An 11272-nucleotide genomic window follows, 5' to 3' on the forward strand; every position below is an offset into this window, starting at 1 on the left:
GACCCATTTTAGTAAAGAGGAAACAAATTCAGCATGGACCAATCACTTGATCAAAGGAAGGGCATGGATGAAATGAATTACAATGCTGAGATGAGAGCTGGCCTGGAAAAAAGTCAACTGGGACAGAATCCAGAGCCCCATCAGGACTAGAATCTGGTTTGCCAGCCCCACTAGGTGGAGGATTAGCCTATAGAGCCATGGCGCCGGCCTGGAAAATCTTTCTTAAAAAATGATCTCAAGTTTCTGGGCACTGTTTCTGTTCCAGCTTCACAAATGTGGCTGAGAGCTAATTTTGAGTTGCTGGACAAGGTCGAGGCCACCATAGCAGCTGGGAAGACAAGGGGTTGGAGGAAATCTCAGAGAGGAAAAAGCCAGGAAGGCAGTTCCAGGCAAGTGTGGAGCTTGTGCGAGTTTGGGTGGCTCCAGGCAGTCCTGCTACAGCTAAAGGGACCCAGAGAGACCTCAGCTGCCATCTGCTGAAGGGGAGATGGGCACAAGCATGTGGGCCTCTCCTACCCATGGGGAGACTGGGTTGAGCCAGGTTTTGGCCTGACCCAGCCCCAGGTGTTGTGCACATTTAAGGAGTGAGTTATTGGATAGGGGTCCTCTCTCTATGCCTCTTATTTTTTCTCTGTCTCATTTTCTCTCATCCAAGGCCCTTCCCACACCAGGGTGTGGGGGAAGTGTCTTCCTGGTGCCTCCCTGAATCAGCCTGCTAGCCTAGAGGTCTGGTAAGTCTGGGGCTTCCTGTGTTTCAGAGATGTCCAGCTTTATGTTGGATTGCCAAAGACAAGTCAGTGGACAGGAAAAGTTCATCTTTAGAAAAAGAAATCCAACAGCCCTGCTCCCAGCTTCTGCTGCAGGTGAGTTAGCCAGACCCCCACCAGCTCCTCCTCAGCCTCAGTTTACTCTCTGTGTTGCTCCTCGAGAGAAAATAAAGGTCTTTGCCAGGTCCCGGGATGAGAGTCATATCTCAAACCTGCACATTCACAGACTTGTTACAGCAAAGAGAAGACATTTGCAGGAAAATTCTCCTAAATCCATCTCATAGGAGGGTGGGGCCATAGGGAGAGCCCTACAGTATGAGAGCCACCAGGGTCCTTGGACAATAACAAGACTGAGAAGATCATGGTGACAAGGGGCTAAGGACTAAACCCACATGACCTAGAGGTCAAAAGCCTGTGCTGGACACCAACATGTTTTCTGCTATGTCACAGATTATCGGGGAAGTCGGAGGGAGGGCTTCCACCTGGAGGAAGCTGGACAAGTTCTACAGGGTGAGCATGACTTTGGCTGGGACAGGAACACGCTTTGCCCGGTGAGTCTTGTCAATGTTCTTGTACACATAGAAGGCCAGGTGGGGGAAAGAAGTGAGCAGAAGCAGAAAATGGGAAACTGCCAACTAAAGAGCAAGGCATAGATCTTGGCTGATGCCCTGTGCCCAGGGTAAGCAACATTCTGCAAAGTTATTTCTCCTTAGGGCATTCCAGGGATATCTTCAGGAAATAACCAAAAATTCTTTAATGAAAACTGAAAAAATGCTCATTTCTCATTCCTTAGGTGTTTCCTGTCAACCAGTCTTCTTAGGGAAGGATTTTGGGTTTGCTTTTGATGTGTTCCATCTGTTGCAGGGGAGGCAAATGCAAACCCAGAAGCTATTCCCTAAAGGTTTGGTTTTCCTGCTGTTGGGTTCTCGTTGGGAGAAGAAGACCTACAAGAAGAAGATCTACAATGAGAAGACTCACTGAAGGCAAAGATTTTCAAGTTGTGATCCTGCTCCAGGCTCGAGTTGTGAAATCTAGACTGTATGCACTTACTATTGAGATTGTACTGAAATAATAGGGCTGGTTGCTTCTAGCAAAGGTTCTTGTTTCTTTGATTTTTTTTTTAAAGATTTGCTTATTTTATTTGTGAGGTAGAGCTACAGGGGTGGAGTGGAGGAGGGAGAGACCGTGAGAGAGTTGTTCCATGCCCTGGCTCACTCCACAAATGGCCACAAAGGCCTGAGCTGGTCCAGTCTGAAGCCAGGAGCCAGGAGTTTCCTCTGGGTTTGCCAAGTGGGTGCAGGGGCCCAAGTAATTGGCCATCTTCCACTGCCTTCCCAGGCATATCAGCAGGTAGCTGGACTAGAAGTGCAGTTGCCCACGCTCAAAGCTGCCTTCATATGAGATGTGGGCCCACAACACCAGCCCCTGCGTTTTCATTCAGTTTACTGTCCATGCTACAGGTCACAGAGAACTGTGTGCTTCTCACTACATTTTGAGGACAGAGGTCTAGGAGAAAGCCTGCTCTATCTTTTTCTCTTCTCTTTTTTCCCCTGCTGTGCAAATATCATCACTGAAAGAGGAAGAATTCTATCAATGTCTCTTGTTAGGACTCTTCTATGAAGAAGGTTCACGCTTGGGATACTTCTAGGCTGGTGACCTGAGCACATTCACATTCCTTGTCATCTCTAGCCAAAGGCTAGAAGCCCCTGGGTACTTTGAAAACTACTAATGCTCCAAACCCACCTGAAGCCACTTCAATGAGATTGCTAGGAACAGAAACCAGTCATTCATGGTAGTTATAGGCTCACCACGTGATTACAACATGATAGCATGATTAGAAGCTACTGCATACACCTGGTCTAATTCCCACCCTTCTCTGATTCCTTGTCTCTCCCATGATGGGTGTCTTGCCCATGCAAGCAGAACATCTTTAGTCTTCCTCTGCACAGTCTCACATGTGTCACTCTCTGTCATAGTTGGACCTTCTGTGGCAAGGATTTATCCATTTCTATGTAGATCTTTAAAAGGTGGCCCCTGCGTTCCCTTTTCCCCAAGCCTTATTCACTACAAAATCAACTAGCTGGGCTTTCAGATACCTGAACATGTCAATCATAGGTAAATGCTCTGCACAGGGTTCCTGTGTGCTGTAGGATTGGCAGAAACCCCCAGGGACTTCCAGCTCTCTGAGCCATCAGGCAAAATGACTCCAGTAAGCTGACAATTCTCCCCCTCATTAGGGACTTTGGGAACAAAAACAAACCATGGGCCTGAGAGAGCAAAAGAAAGCCTAGGTGCTGGAGGCGTCTACCTAATGGATCTCATGCAGAGCTGGATACTGAGGTGGGCTTGCAACAGCAGGAGTTCAGGAAATGCTGTATCTGGTGCACAAGGGACAGGCTGAAGATAGTTTGAGACTTTTAAATATTTCCACTAAGCTGAAGATATTTTTGTGTTTCGTTTTTCTCCTCAGTCAGAGTCTAGTACAATGAGGAGATAGGATATTATAATTTGAATACATTAAATTTGTATTTTATCAAAGACCAACATGAATCATCCTTGCTTCATCTTTTAGCACATTTTTTCAGCAGTTTGAAAAAAAAAAGTATTTTACTCATTTCTTTCTGAAAGACTACTGACTCCTGAGGCGGTGGGGTGAAGGCCCTGCGGCTGTCCCTGCGGCTGCCCGACCTCCCAACGCATCGCACGGCTCCTGCTCGCCTCTCTGTGGAGTCCCAAGAGCTGGAACGCGCAGCGTCGCTCTGCAAGGCCGGCGGCAGGCTGGGATACGGGACCGGCGAAGGGGCGGTCCCTGTACTTCTGGGCGTGGAGTCTCTGTGGCGCAATCGGTTAGCGCGTTCGGCTGTTAACCAGAAGGTTGGTGGTTCCAGCCCACCCAGGGACGGCTGCCGTCACTTTTAACCCACTTGCTAAATCAGTCAAATACCTTCATTTCTGACACCGTCAGAGGCCCCCTTCCCCTGCATCCCCAACTGGGCACCAAATGTTAGGGAAAGAGGCACAGAATAGAGAGGAGGCAGCCAGACCCAATTTGTTCAGAGAAAAGAAATCCCAGAGGTCGGTTGGTCGACCAGCTGCCTGCAATTACAGGCTGGAACACATAGCTGAAGGCCCTGACCCCCAGGGGCCGCACCTTTTAAAGGAGGACTGAGGGCTGGGGTTGGGGGTAGTGAACAGCAAGCAAAGGGGATTCAAGAAACTGGGCGAGGCTTTGGGAACCTGGAAAAGAATGCAGGGTGGAATATGAAGGCAATACGGTGTGAGAACCAATGGAGGTGCCAGGGCAAGAAATACATACCAAAGTTTCTCTCTTTTGGGCAGTGAGGGAGAATGGCTGAGCCTTTATGTCCTTGTTCCATCAGTTGCGCCATGTTGCCACCTGGTTTCCAGCCATGGCGGCGGCTGCAGGGGGGGGAGGGGGGCTAGGGGGCGGGCGCTACCGCCTAGGATGCTGTCCGGGTATAGATCACACCATAGATAAGATTGCGCCATTTTACTAACAGACTGTAGGGCATTGCGGAAAGTTCAGAGTTGCCCTCTATGCACTAAACGTCAACCCTTTGAAAGTCACCCACTAAGCTCCTCAGATGCAACTTCCCCGAGGGATTTTGTCAGACTCGTGTGGTCTTGTGTCTGCCTTTGCGGAATGGAACAGGCGCAGCAATGAACTAAGCCCCGGTGAGGTGAGGAGACGCCCATGAGGAGATGGCAGTGTCCCGCCCCGCGTATGAGACTTGCCCGGTCCTCTCTGCTGGGGCAGCATAGCTTCGTCTTGGTGGAATTCGACTGAAAACCGTCTTTCTAGCACCAAGTGGGGCTAAAACAAACGACAAAACGCGGTAAGCGTGGCTGATGGACAGTCTCCGGGACGCTCTCGCTGGGTGCACACCTATGGCTGCTTTGTGCTACCACCTAAGGTCCCTAGGCACGACCGCGAGGCTGTAAGCAGGCTAAGGGAAGGGTGCGGCCCTCGGGGACCCTGAGGGGCGGCGCCCATGCAGATGAGGCCGCGCGGGGGCTGCTGCTCCGGCACCGGCTGCTGATCCACGCGCGAGTCCCACGCTGTGGAATTCCTCCTGGCCTGTTGCGGGACACTCGCTGGGATCTGCGGATCTGCGCAAGGAGAGCCTGAGGAGGAGAGGAAGTCACCGCGTGTGTACACAGCGAGTTGTGCGCAGCTGTGCTGGGGTGGAAGGGTCGGAGGTCATGCTCATTTAGCAGGGGATACACAAAGATGAGCCAGGTGGTTCTTCCAGAGCAACGCTTGGCCATTGCACTGTGGCTGTACTGATTATGAGGCTGTCTGGGGACTGTGTGCATGCTCTCCCCTGTTTCTTTTTCTAGTAAAGGGTAGCTATTTCAAGCTTTTTTAAGTGGCATCAAAAGTTTTCTAAGAACCACCTAGGATACTTTGCTTGTTCTATGCCAGCACCAAAGTCCTATGTTTCTCTCAGGTTCAGTCCAGTTTATTCATGCTCCTTGTTACCCCCCATTAGCCCCAAACAAAGCATGCATTGAGTTCTGTGCAGTGCTTTCCTATCTTCTCATGCTTCCTGAATGCCCTGTCATGTGGCAGACCAGTTTCTTCTCCCTGTCAGTGACTCCTGTCCTTAGCTCCCCCACCTGGCCACACCAGTAGTCTCAGTGTCTACTTCAACACACCCGTTACTGCATAGGCTAGTGGAACACTTTTCTTACTGGTGGCCAAGAAACAGTTGGCAGAGAGCCAGAAACTTTTATTCCAAAAGAAACTTGTATTTGATTGGCAAGTGACAGAGAAGGCGTCTGGTCCGAGAGGAGAGCAGCGGAGTGCCTGAGCTGGACACTGGCTTTGAGGACATGTCCCACGTTTTAAGCCATTACTGCCTGTTCATTAGGTTATCCTATTGGGGGCGCCCATGGGACAGGGCTTTCACATACTGTATGTTGACTGGCTTGGGGCTCATGAAGATAGCGGGGGTCTCCTGGAGACAGCCAGTCTCTTTAGGGGCTCAGTCCCCTCCTCTGCTAGCTCTGGGTGGAAGACTATAACTATCTTGAAGGTGTGATTTAAAAAGCCAAGGGTCACACAAGATAGCCAGGATCTCCTTAGAGCCAGTCTGACTCTCCCCAGGGGCTCAGTGCCTTCCCCTGCCTCCTCTGGGTGAAAGAGTGCACCCACCCTGGAGGTGTGATTTAAAGCCCCAGGATCACACATGCAGGCGCTGATGCGGGCCGGAAGTGGGATGGGCGAAGAGCGCTGCCCGAAAAACGAAGAGGGGACAACGACCATGCAGCTGAGGCCAGCAGGGTCAGCTGCTCAGGCTCCAGGTGCGGAAGCACACCCGAGTCCCGTGCGAGAAAAAGGTCACATCACAGCCTGTTTCAGGAAACTCGCTGGGATCTGGGGATTAGCGCAAGGAAAGCCCAGGAAGCCAGAGGAACTCACTGTATGTATGCACAGCGAGTTGTGTGAGGCTGTGCTGGGACAGAAGGGGCAGAACTCATACTTACCTGGCAGGGGAGACACCATGATCACGCAGGTGGTTCTGTTAGGTAGGAAGTCACATATGAGCTTATGTGTGTGTGACAAAGGCCTAAAGAGTTGACATGTAGGTCCAGCATATGCATCTCAAAGTCATCCCAATAACCTGCCAGGGGCAGCCCAGTATTTGCATCCTGCCCTGCTCCCTCTACACAGCAACCTGCCAGCTGGGGGTCCCCGCCCCTCTGCCTGATCACCTTCCAGGTGCAGCCCAGTATGTGCACTTCAATCATCCTAGGGATCTTCCAGAGGGTCCCGCCCATCCTTCCTCTAAGCAGGGCAATGGCAACCAGGCTTCCTGCTGTTTCTGAGACCTTCAGAAGGAAAACTCAGATAGGAACCTTTCGCATTTACATCCAAAAAGTCCTTTGTTCCAGGAAGAGCAGAGGCAGCAAGGCAAGGCCCATCCCCTTCAGAGCCCCTGGCCTCAACCCTCTGCCTGGCAGCTGAGCCACCCTCCTGGCCTGCCCAGGTGTACTCTCTCCACTCAACCATGTAACCTCACTCTCCCTAATCTGAGGGACTGACTGGGCACTCTCTCTCAGGGTCTGTCTGGAGAGGTGCCCATCCATTCTTACTTTGGCCCTGCCCTAATAAACCTTGCTGTTTTGCTTTCCGCTTACTCTCTGTCTCACGCCTGATTTCTTGCTTGGGCCCAGACAAGAAGCCTGCCAATCTCTGGTAACAGTGCTCCCAGGGCGAGGCTCGTCCATTTCACTGCGGCAGTGCTAACCCCTGCGACTTCCCCATATGGGGGAAACTCAACTGCAGAATGTGTGGTAGTGGGGACTGTGTGCTCGCTCTCCCCTGATTTTTCTCCAGTTCAAAGAGTAGATGCTCCTCAGGCTTATCAAAGCAGGTGTAATGCATGGAGAAGGATCGGGTCTCCGCGCGGCGCCCGCATGGGTGGGGGAGGGAGGGATGGGGCAGGCACTGCTATCACTCAGCTCGTGGAGGGCGCGCTGGTGGTTCTGCTGCTGGGCGCGGGGTGGGCGGGGCGCCTGCGGTGGCGTCCCGGACGGGGCGGGGCTCTGTAGATAGAGCAACGCAACGCAGGGGCTGCTGGTCCGGGACCTGCTGTAGATTCACGACCGCTTTCCCGTGCTGTGGGAGAAAGCACGGGACCGCTGGCGGCACATACGTGCGCTGTGCGTGCGTGAGGGCGAAGAGGGCCCGGGGCGGGGGAGGTTGAGGGGCGCAAAGTGAGCGCGTGTGAAGAGTGCGGGGCGTGTGAGGCTATGCTGGGGTGGAAGGTTTGGTCCTCATGCTTACCTGGCAGGGAAGACACCAGGATCAAGCAGGTGGTTCTCCCAGGGCGAGGCTCTCCCATTGCACTGCGGGAGTGCTGACCCCTGCGATTTCCCCACGTGCAGGAAACTCGAATGTAGGATTTGTGGTAGTGGGGCACTGCGTTCGCGCTCTGCCCTGGCTGTGCTTTGCTGAAGAGTAGGTGGTTATTACCCTGCGGTAGTACTGACTGTGTCGTCGGTGAGGCAGTATTTGCAGCTTTCTACTTGCAACTTTGCTGGGTTCCACAACCCTACTTACTGCATCTATACTGATAATTTTCATGCAGTCTCATTCACTGTTACTTTACTTCCTCCTTGGATCTACTCCCTCTGGACTCATAGAGCCACCACTCACACTTTCTCTCCACGTTAACTGGCACAAGCTTGCAGTTCTATTCATTGTTTTCACTTTCTCATAATAGCTCACTATGTTCTTTGTACTTTTCCCTCTAGGGCTTGCTGCAATTTGCATCTCATTTGCAGCCCAGAGCCATGATCCCTGGTGGTGCCAGGTCCTGAAGAGGAGCAGTAGGCCCCTCTAAGACAATTATTCAAGGGACATCCTTACAGGTTTTACAGGAAAATGCAAATAAACCGCCTCAAACGAGGAAAGAAGGGCTGCTTCTCATGTAACAGGAAGCTCAGTGCTGGTTAGGGTTTCAAAATCTACAGCCTCACCACATTCTCTTCCTATGATCCCATAGGAACATCCCATAGGAGCCACTGCCTCCTGCTTTTGTATACACTTTCAAGACAGTGAACCTCAACCGATCCAGAAACCACAACTACTGTTTATGGATTGGCCTCCTACCCCAAAACTTACCCTGCTTAATACAATCTCTCTCATCTCTTATCTATAACCACTGTAAGTTCAATATAAACAATTTATAGGTTTTCCTTCTCTAAATTTTTTTTTTTTTTTTTTTTTTTTTTTTTTTTTTTTTTTTTTTTTTTACAAAAATGGTTCTTAGTCCAGTGGACTTATTTCCAATGATCAGCCTTAATCCTGGGGGCTGGGAAATTTGTCCAAGGACCCAGTCCTTTTCTTGCTAAGGCTCAAAGAATCCTTGGTCTCAAGTGTTTTGGTCTAACAGTATCACTACAAATATGCTAAAAGTAGAACAATAGCACCATCTCATAAAGACTTAAATCAGTGTACTTTAGCAAACTGGATCTTTGCTACCATAGTGCTTTCTTAGGTACACACACACAGAGACAAACACACACACACACATTGCTCCTTCCTACTCACATATCAGATCAGGCATTTGCACTGACCTGATTATTCAACCAAAAAAAAAAAAAAAAGACATGACTTGAGTCATCTTGTAGTCCTCAATTTCCTGTCCCATTTGCCTCCCTAGCTGTCTACTTCTCCTCCTTAGATTCCTATTTATTCTTGTCCTCCTGGAGGGTGTCCTCTTTCAAGTCCGTGGCCTTGTCTATCAGGGCACAGGGGAAAAACTGAGAATTGTGCTAATATGGACAGTATTACTGCTGATTGAAATCAACTCAAATAATTGAACTTACCGTTTCTCTCAGGGTGTGTTGTGGTAAACTGCTTAGAAAAGTTCATCTTGAACATTTAGTTTTCCTCCAAAGAGAAATCTGAAGTGACAACTTCCAGAGGATGTAGAGTAAGCTCAAAACTGAAGCTCTGGCATTCACCAGGGATGAGGTGAAATAGCAGTAAAAGTTGCTGGGAGCCAGCTTCTAAGTGTGTAAAACAACCAAAGGGAAGTGATGTCTCTGTTGAGTTTGCAGATGGAGTTTACAAAAGCTGGCTTGCTTCCTTTCTTTCCTTTTTAGAGATTTATTTATTTATTTGAAAGTCAGCATTACAAAAGGAGAGGGATCTTCCATCCACTGGTTCACTCCCTAATGGCGACAACAGCCAGGGCTGGGCCAAGCCAAAGCCAGGAGCCAGAAGCCAGAAGCTTCTTCCAGGTCTCCCATGGGTTAACAGGGGCCAAAGCACTGGGTCATCTTGTGCTGTTTTTCCCAGGCCATTAGCAGAGAGTGGAGCAGCCAGGATGGGTCAGGCACCCTTATGGGATGCCAACATTGCAGACAGCGGCTTTATCAGTTAAGCCACAACTCATTCTTGAGAGAGATAAGGAACAGTTACAGGAGGGCAGTTGGCCTGCCAATGTAGCCTTGAAATCATTTAACTACAAGGTGTTCCCATGATCCCAAAAATGTGTACTGTGACACGATTTCCCTTGTCATGTCCCCAGTGTCTGAAGTCTCCCCAGGTTTACAGATGTAAAGCAGTTTGGAAGAGCAGAGGATAAAAAGATGTAAGCCAAGGTTCTAGCAAGTTTCAGAGCATGACAAGAAGACTTCTTGGTGCAAGGTGTCCGGTGCATAACAAATCTTCCCAGGCAGACGAATCAATTAATTCACAGGCTTTTATGGGGTTCTGCTCCTGGGCGAGGTTCTCTGGTTCCAATAGAGCAATAGACTGGGGGCCAGAGAAGTCGCGCATCAGAGATTGGGAGGGCTCCTTTCATAGATTCAGGGCATGGGGGTTAAAGGTTGGGGCGGGTCTAATCCTCATTGGTTGACCATTAGGCACCCTCAGGGACCTTGACAAGGACTTCCCCCACCCCCGGAAGTACAGGTAGGAACCTTCCATTCCCGGAAGTATAGGCCTTCCTTCCATGTGGATCCCAAAGCTACCATCCCGACCTTTTGATGATAGGAAAGGGGGCAACAAAGAGTCTGTCTGGCTACTACTGCTGACCGGGGACATCGTCTACAGGGGCCTCCTGGGGGTTATCTTGGGGCTCCGCAGGGACAGGCATGTATGGATGGAGAATCATCTGGTTGAGCGCCTGGTTGCTGAAGGCCTTGGTTCATTCCATTATCAGCTGCTGTAAACACTTAAACAGACACTGCAGAATACAAGTCAGGGTGAGAATAGCAACCAATGATACTAAGAGTGGCATTAACAAAGTAATGAGAGGATTTCATAAAGGAGAGGAAATGAGGGGGGTCTGTAAACCCTTGTAAGGATTGTTTGATGGACATGGTTTAAATCTGATCCCAGCCGAGATTGGGAGAAAGGCCACTCAACTTTTGCAGGTAGAGGGGTTTGTCTGTAGAGAAATTCTGAATAATCATATGACATTAAGTGGAGGAGAGGACCATCAGTACACACATGTTGGGAGCAGAGCCATTGATGTTAGAGTAGAGGTTATGATTACAAAGGAATGAGACCCGAGTGGGCTAGACAGGGTCTAGAACAAAGGACAGAGTCATTATTAGAGGACTCAAGAAAGGTGCTGGCAAAGCCACAACTCAGTTTGCTGATTGAGAGGCAAATAGAACCTGACAGAAGGGGCTTGATAATAATCTAGTGGGCTTTAGGCCCTATAAGTTAAGAGGCCCAGATCTGTCTGCCTCTTCACGTGGGGTACATCCTAAGGGAGGTGTGAAGCTCCTTGGAGAAGGCACCCTGTTGACTTCCATCACCTACCTGGCCTGGGAGGAGAGCTGGCCAAGTGAAGGCAGGTGGCATCTCTAACAGGAAACTTACAGTTCTGCCTGCAATGTTGCTGACGCTACTTGGCCGTCTCTTCTCAGCAGTGGTGGTCACCTTGGAAGCTGGGCTGAGTGAAGCGCTTTTCAGCTTAGAGCCAATAAGATCTGTGGCTCGGACCTGAAGTCCT

At 50.1% G+C, this 11272-nt stretch overlaps 1 non-coding gene across 1 annotated transcript; it reads left to right on the forward strand.

Moving 5' to 3' along the window:
* The first annotated feature begins 7573 nt into the window (after positions 1-7573).
* LOC138850770 (U1 spliceosomal RNA) lies at positions 7574-7737 on the forward strand. Its single transcript, XR_011390949.2, has one exon. It is a non-coding gene; the product is annotated as a U1 spliceosomal RNA (small nuclear RNA).
* Positions 7738-11272: the final 3535 nt, after the last annotated feature.

The sequence above is a fragment of the Oryctolagus cuniculus genome, chromosome 7, assembly GCF_051225735.1.
Source record: "Oryctolagus cuniculus isolate XC-2025 breed Fujian yellow rabbit chromosome 7, ASM5122573v1, whole genome shotgun sequence".
Lineage (NCBI taxonomy): Eukaryota > Metazoa > Chordata > Mammalia > Lagomorpha > Leporidae > Oryctolagus > Oryctolagus cuniculus.